This window comes from Ictalurus punctatus, chromosome 13, assembly GCF_001660625.3.
Source record: "Ictalurus punctatus breed USDA103 chromosome 13, Coco_2.0, whole genome shotgun sequence".
Taxonomy (NCBI): Eukaryota; Metazoa; Chordata; class Actinopteri; order Siluriformes; family Ictaluridae; genus Ictalurus; species Ictalurus punctatus.
Window position 1 is genome coordinate 7,524,220 of NC_030428.2, and position 6,342 is coordinate 7,530,561.

The window sequence follows — 6,342 nt, forward strand, 5'->3', positions numbered from 1 at the left end:
TTAATGAGGTCTATCAGTTCAAGAAAAGTGAACATAATTAGCAATCCCGTCCCTTCCTCCATGAACTGCAGCAGCCCTTTCCCCAAACAAATCAGCTTTTCATGCAAAAAAGGTCCTGACTTTTATAATATACATTTAATGTAATAGTTAACCTCATATAACCTCCACATGTTGATTGAGTATATTAGCAGGGAAATAGATAGAACAATGGATGTTTTAAATTGGTTGCAAAATAATATTTTTCCTGTCATGCTAGTATATGGACTGTTTCACTTTGTCTTGATAATTCTGTACTGTTCACAGTGATGTTTTCATGCTGGAAGTATATTTTAGCACTCTTAATTAATAGCACTCCATAGCACACATAAGCATGGGTATCTTAAACCAGTCATTTTTGTGTGTGTTTGGCTTTGCCTTAGGAAACATCAGGATGGTCTTGACTGAATTGAATTTTTCTCTCTTTGTAATCAAATATTGTAATTGTTGTATTTTTGATACAATTTATTTGGGAACTAGTAAACCAATATATAAGGTCAGTGTGGTTCAAAATTTAATAGTACCAAGAAATATACAGCAGTGTTTTTCAAAGGGGATGGGTGGAGCACAGAATCAGCACTGACCCCAGCTTCTGACCATGCCTTCTCTTGTTCTGAACTTTGAACTCTGTTTTATCTGCACTAACATTTGGATAGGTTTTAAGAGCGTCTGTCAAATGCCTTTTCTTTCTGAGCTGCAAGAATAAGATCAGATGCCTGAAGAAATAGTAAATAACGTTTCAGCAAGGGCAACATATAGGTCAGGGCTGTGTGAGTGTTCCTAATGCAGGTAATAACAGAAAATATTTATTTTTCGAGGGAGGAAAGCAAAGGAAACATGTCCAGGAAACGTGCAGTCTTGCAGATGTAAACATGTAAAGGTCTACAATGTTCTCTTTAATGAAACAGACTGATTGAATCAGTTAGCCTCTATATGCTATGTCTTCAGGCACTGCATATTTAGCTCTAGAGACACGTTGCATGCAGATGGACACAGTTGTCTCCGCTTGAGGATATTGATTAATAAAATGATTTTTTATCTATGCTTTAGGTAATTGGCTTCCAAAGCTCATGCGCTGAAGCAGATAATAGCAGTTCTTTGCCACACAAGAAAATCTTACTGGGATGAAATCAAAACATCACATACTACATATTGTCCTTCACAACCATTTTTTTTTTTTTTTTTTTTTTTTGGATAATCATCTAGGCTTCAACATAAATGTAGCGATTTCTTTGGTATCAGAATTTTGATCATCCTAAAATGGTGGAATGTATGTCAAAATCAGTTGCTGTTTTCCCTTAAGATTCCCTCATTGCATTTTATTAATAGGGAGTTGAATCATATTAACAAATTAGCATGTTAAAGCATGTTACCAGTAGCATATTCCCATTATTCATCAGAGAAACCTCTGTCTCTCTCTTCACAATTCTTCTTTTTAAGTATATGTCAGTTTGAACTGATGTGCCTATGGAACGGTTTGGAAATGATCAACTTCCTCAACTTCCTCAACTTCCTTGTACACCATCAGGAGACTAAATCTAAATAAACATTGCTATAAATCAATGGACTAGACTCTTGTTTGCTTTATAAAAGCAGTTCATGGCACTGTGTGCATAAATCCAAGTGAAATGAAATACAAGAACAACTATACTAATACATAAAAACATGTTGTAGGGCAAAAGCATATTACAATCCTATCATAAAGGTAACGTTAAGCTGCTTTAAATGCTTTGCACCACTGGTTTCCATTACTACGGTCATGAATATTTCTGACCTGCTAGGTTTCTTTAAAATATTTTATTTTATTTTATTTTTTTTTTTTTATTTATTTTTACATCAAAACAATATCGATGAGTATAGAAGGAGCAAAGTATGTACAGGTTTTGAAATACTGCTAGAATTCCAATTCCAAAAAAGATACACCATATCACCATATCATCACCCAGATTGCACCTTTACCTTTCATAAGAGATGATAACACTGAGTGTTAAAGTCCAAAGACTACATGAATAACTTCCAGTGACCTGTCCATGATCCTTAGCAATGCTGATGTAGGCACACTTTAATTTATTTATTGACTAAAATCCCTTGCATAATTAATCAATTAAATCATCAGCATTTATTTTGGCACGGTGTATCACTAAACTAAGTCACTTAGAAAAAGTTGTAAAGATAAGATATGTGAAGTTATCAGCATGCTATCATCTACTAATCATAGCAATACAATCGCAATAGCCAAACTGTGATAACGGAAATGTTCGATAGCACAGACTCATAAAGATGCTCTGCATTATTCTGAGAACTGCTGTGAGTCATTTTATGATCTCAGTTCCATGCAGAGTTTTTGAAATCTTGTCAGGAGTTTTTATTTATGATGTCCCTCTTCTCACACTAAAACCTCAGCGGGCTTCTTAAACATTTTAGCCAATGTAACATGACAGATGCTGCATGTGTCATTTTAGCCAAATCAATACTGAACTAAGTGATCGGAAGAATTTTATATGCTGGTCTTTTTTGGGTCTACATGTGTAAAATTTGTTTACTCTCCAAAACAGAACATCTGATGTGGTGTGTTGTCTTTGGAACAAGGCACAAATTGTGTGCAATCTAACTCAAAGGACCAGCCAAGGTCATTGGTCAGGCCTTACGCATCAGACAATAACAGTTTCATTTAGCAGAGAAGAGGCCACTCTGCAGTTTATGTGAAGGTCAGTAGCAGATCAGTGTGCCTCTAAAGTTAAACTGGTGGTTAAGCTTGGTAATTAACTGTAAGCTAGAGATAACAAAGGCCCTGTATGTCATGGACAGACTAGTTCAAGAGGACAGGAAGGCTATGATAACTCAAATAACCTGTCTTTACAACCACAGTGAGCAGAAAAGTCTCAGAATACACAACATATCAAACCTTGAGGTGGATGATCTACAACCACTGAAAAACACATTAGGTATCACTCCTGTCAGCCAAGAACAGGAATCTGAGGCTACAGTGGGCAGAGGCTCACTGAACCTTGACAGAAGATTGGAAAAACTTGGCCTTGTCTGATGAATCTTGATTTCTGCTGCAACATGCTGATGGTAGGGTCAGAATTTGGCATGAATCCATGGACCTAACCTTTCTTCTGTCAACAAATCAGGCTGCTGGTGGTGATGTAATGGTGTTGGGAATGTTTTCTTGGTTTCGTAATACAGCAATACAACAAACAATCAAGCATTGTTTGAATGCCACAACCAATCTGAGCCTATCTTCTAACACAATAATGTCACAAAGCACATGTCCATCACAAACTGGTTCTATGGACATGATACAGTAAGTCACCAGCTGACAAATCTGTAGCAATTAGGTCAGGGGTTCCCAATCCTTTTGATTAAATGACCCCAAATGGCCATAATGACTGTGTGGTACTGTGGCTTAGTGATTAGCACGTTTGCCTTACATCTCCAGGGTTGGGGGTTCGATTTGAACTGCAACAAGTGCTATAAGGTGCAGACAGTGTGTCTGTGATGTAAAGAACCATTTCTATTGTAAGAAATGGCATATTGCAAAGGAAAGATGTAATATGGGTTTATGGAGTGAAATTAGAAATGTGTACACACCTCGGTGACCTTATTTCCCCCACACAAAGTCTAAGAAAAAGGAAAAAAATATGCATCTCTCCTTTCCAATGGCCAAATGATTTCAGGTTTTTGTGTGTTTTGAGCTGTAGCTGGGAGGTTCGTGAAGGTTTTACTAAGCTGCCTAAGACGATATGTGCTGGGTTTGATTCTCTAGATGTTCATGACCAAATTGAAAATTCAAAAAATGCTGACTGTCCTAATGAGAAATGAAAATCAATATTTATGCTCAAGCACCGTCTCCTAACAATATCAGACACCCGCAGTGCTGTCATAAAAGCTCAGTCTTGCTAAGTACCCTGTATTCATACATAGACCTCTGGCCCCTTGATTTCGAGTAAGCATCAGGCTGAGATGAGCATATTAGTATGATTATCTCTGCTGGTATTTTGTGTTTAAAAGCTGTTTGTATTTTTTTCCTAGGAGATAAGGGTTGTGTTTGCATGTGCTCCCTGTTTGCATGTGCTCCCCATGCTTCAGGGGTTTCCTCCGGGTACTCCGGTTTCCTCCCCCAGTCAAAGACACGTGCTGTAAGCTGATTGGCATCTCTAAATTGTGTGTGTCATTGTGCCCTGCAATGGGATGGCACCCCATCCAGGGTGTCCCCCGCCCTGTGCTCAGAGTCCCCTGGGATACGCTACAGGCTCCCTATGACCCCGTGTAGGATAAGCAGCACAGAAAATGGATGGATGGATGGATCGATGGATGGCTAGCCATTGTGAAGTTTCTGTGACCACCAAGCCTTGACCACCTTATATTTTGAAAATTCCAAAATTTACAGTTTAATTCTGTAACATTAGAACATTTCATTGTCATATGATGTCATAGGGAAAAAAATTGACTAAAAAGTGACTAAAAAACAAAGGAATATTCGTTGCACTGGCTTACCAGAAGTGAACTTCCATGTCTTGACACAGCTTTTCAAACAGTCATCCTAACCTGCACATACTTGTGGTACCGTCCTCTAGAAGGGTTCAAACAAAAGGAAGCTGTGTGATGCAATCTCAACAGAAGGACTCCCACACATTAGGGAATCGATATATAGTATTCTGTATAGATGTCTCCATAAGATGTTGGAAACATTCCATCCTATTTTGTTTCGTTTTGTTTGCAGACAGAATCCCAAAACTGACAAATATATGTGACTCTGTATAATTATAAGTATAATTCAGTGATTCATGTAGATTTTAGTGAGGATATTTGTCAGTGGCTACCTTTGTGATTTATATTGATATGGTAGCAGGGGCACCATTACTCATGTGTTTTCATTTTTCAAAATTAAGGTAACATGTTGCTACTGATATGTTAGGGCCTGCTATTAGTGTGTAAGTTGACTCTAACTTTCCGGTCTGCCTTTCCTGGCACAGACACTAGACATTGTATTGCACATATCCAAATCCAAATTGCCCATAGGGATCATGTTATTGATGATAATTTTTCATATGTTTGACAGAATTGGAAAGGCTTAAGCTTGCACCATGGAGTGGTGTGGTCTTGCAGCTTGCAGCTTTACCAGCTCAGTGAATGAACCTGGACTTGGCTTTGACACTGGATAAGCCAGTTTCCAGATTCCAAAGGTTTTTCTTGAGAATTTTCTTGAGAGTAATTTCTTACAGATGATTATGGCAATTCCCTATATGCAGCATATGGACTGAGTTCCAAAACCTCCCACTTCAAGATGGCTCCGGTTGTGAGTCATGTACAGGGATCAGGATTTGGGTTTTGGCACAACTGCCATGCTTGTGTAACACTATTTTTCCTTCCCCATCATTATCCAGTGCTGGGAAGAAATTGCCTTCAGTCCCATCACATTCTGTATTGGTGTTGCAACAATTGAAATTTCTACAGTATGTCATCACAAAGCCAATGTGACCCAATACAATGAAGCTCATTTCCATTGTCGTCTTTCAGTCTCTGCTGCCATTTATTTTGCTCTATTGCCCACAAGCTCACACCATTCTGTTGCTGAGAGACAGATAGTTTTCTGCAATCGACAGCCAGATGATGCTATGCTTCTTATGACTTTGGTAATACCAAGGACACTAAGGAGTGAAAGCCTAGTTGTGAACTAAATCGGATGATTAATCTCTTAAAACATTTATTTTTGTCTTAGAATTAAAATCTCTGCCTAAAAGACTCTTTTGATCAAAGGAGAGATTCATTCACAATGCATCGTCTTTAGAAAGAATTTAGCAAATGGAGCCATTTCATATGGTTTTACAAGAACAAATCAAAGGGACTGAGGAAAGACTATAATGGAGGAGGCAACTCTAGGTGAGGGCAAGGATTATAAATGTGTCACGAGGAAGACCTTTGGATTGTTTCAGCATGTTTTAGCGCACTGGAACCTTCAACATGAATAATTATTTGCTCTTTCTCAGATGTTTCTTGCCAACAAGTGTGCAAAAAAAAAGGAGGCACTCTGTGTTTGTAGGAGATAGATTACTGGAGTCCTAATATGTGTAGAAAGCTGTTAATGCTGTCTGCCCAAATGGCATTGAAGGGGAAAATTGCCCCTGGAAATCATATTGTGTCCTCATAGCTCTCATCCTTATCATTCTTCCAGGTTTTCTTCAGAAATCTCCCCCCTATCCACACTCTACTCCCTTCCACTTTAAGCTGTGAGAGAATGAGCTGTTAGACAGCTCCTGAGTGCTGTGATTGAGGAGCGAGAGCACAGAGTGCACAGCTCAT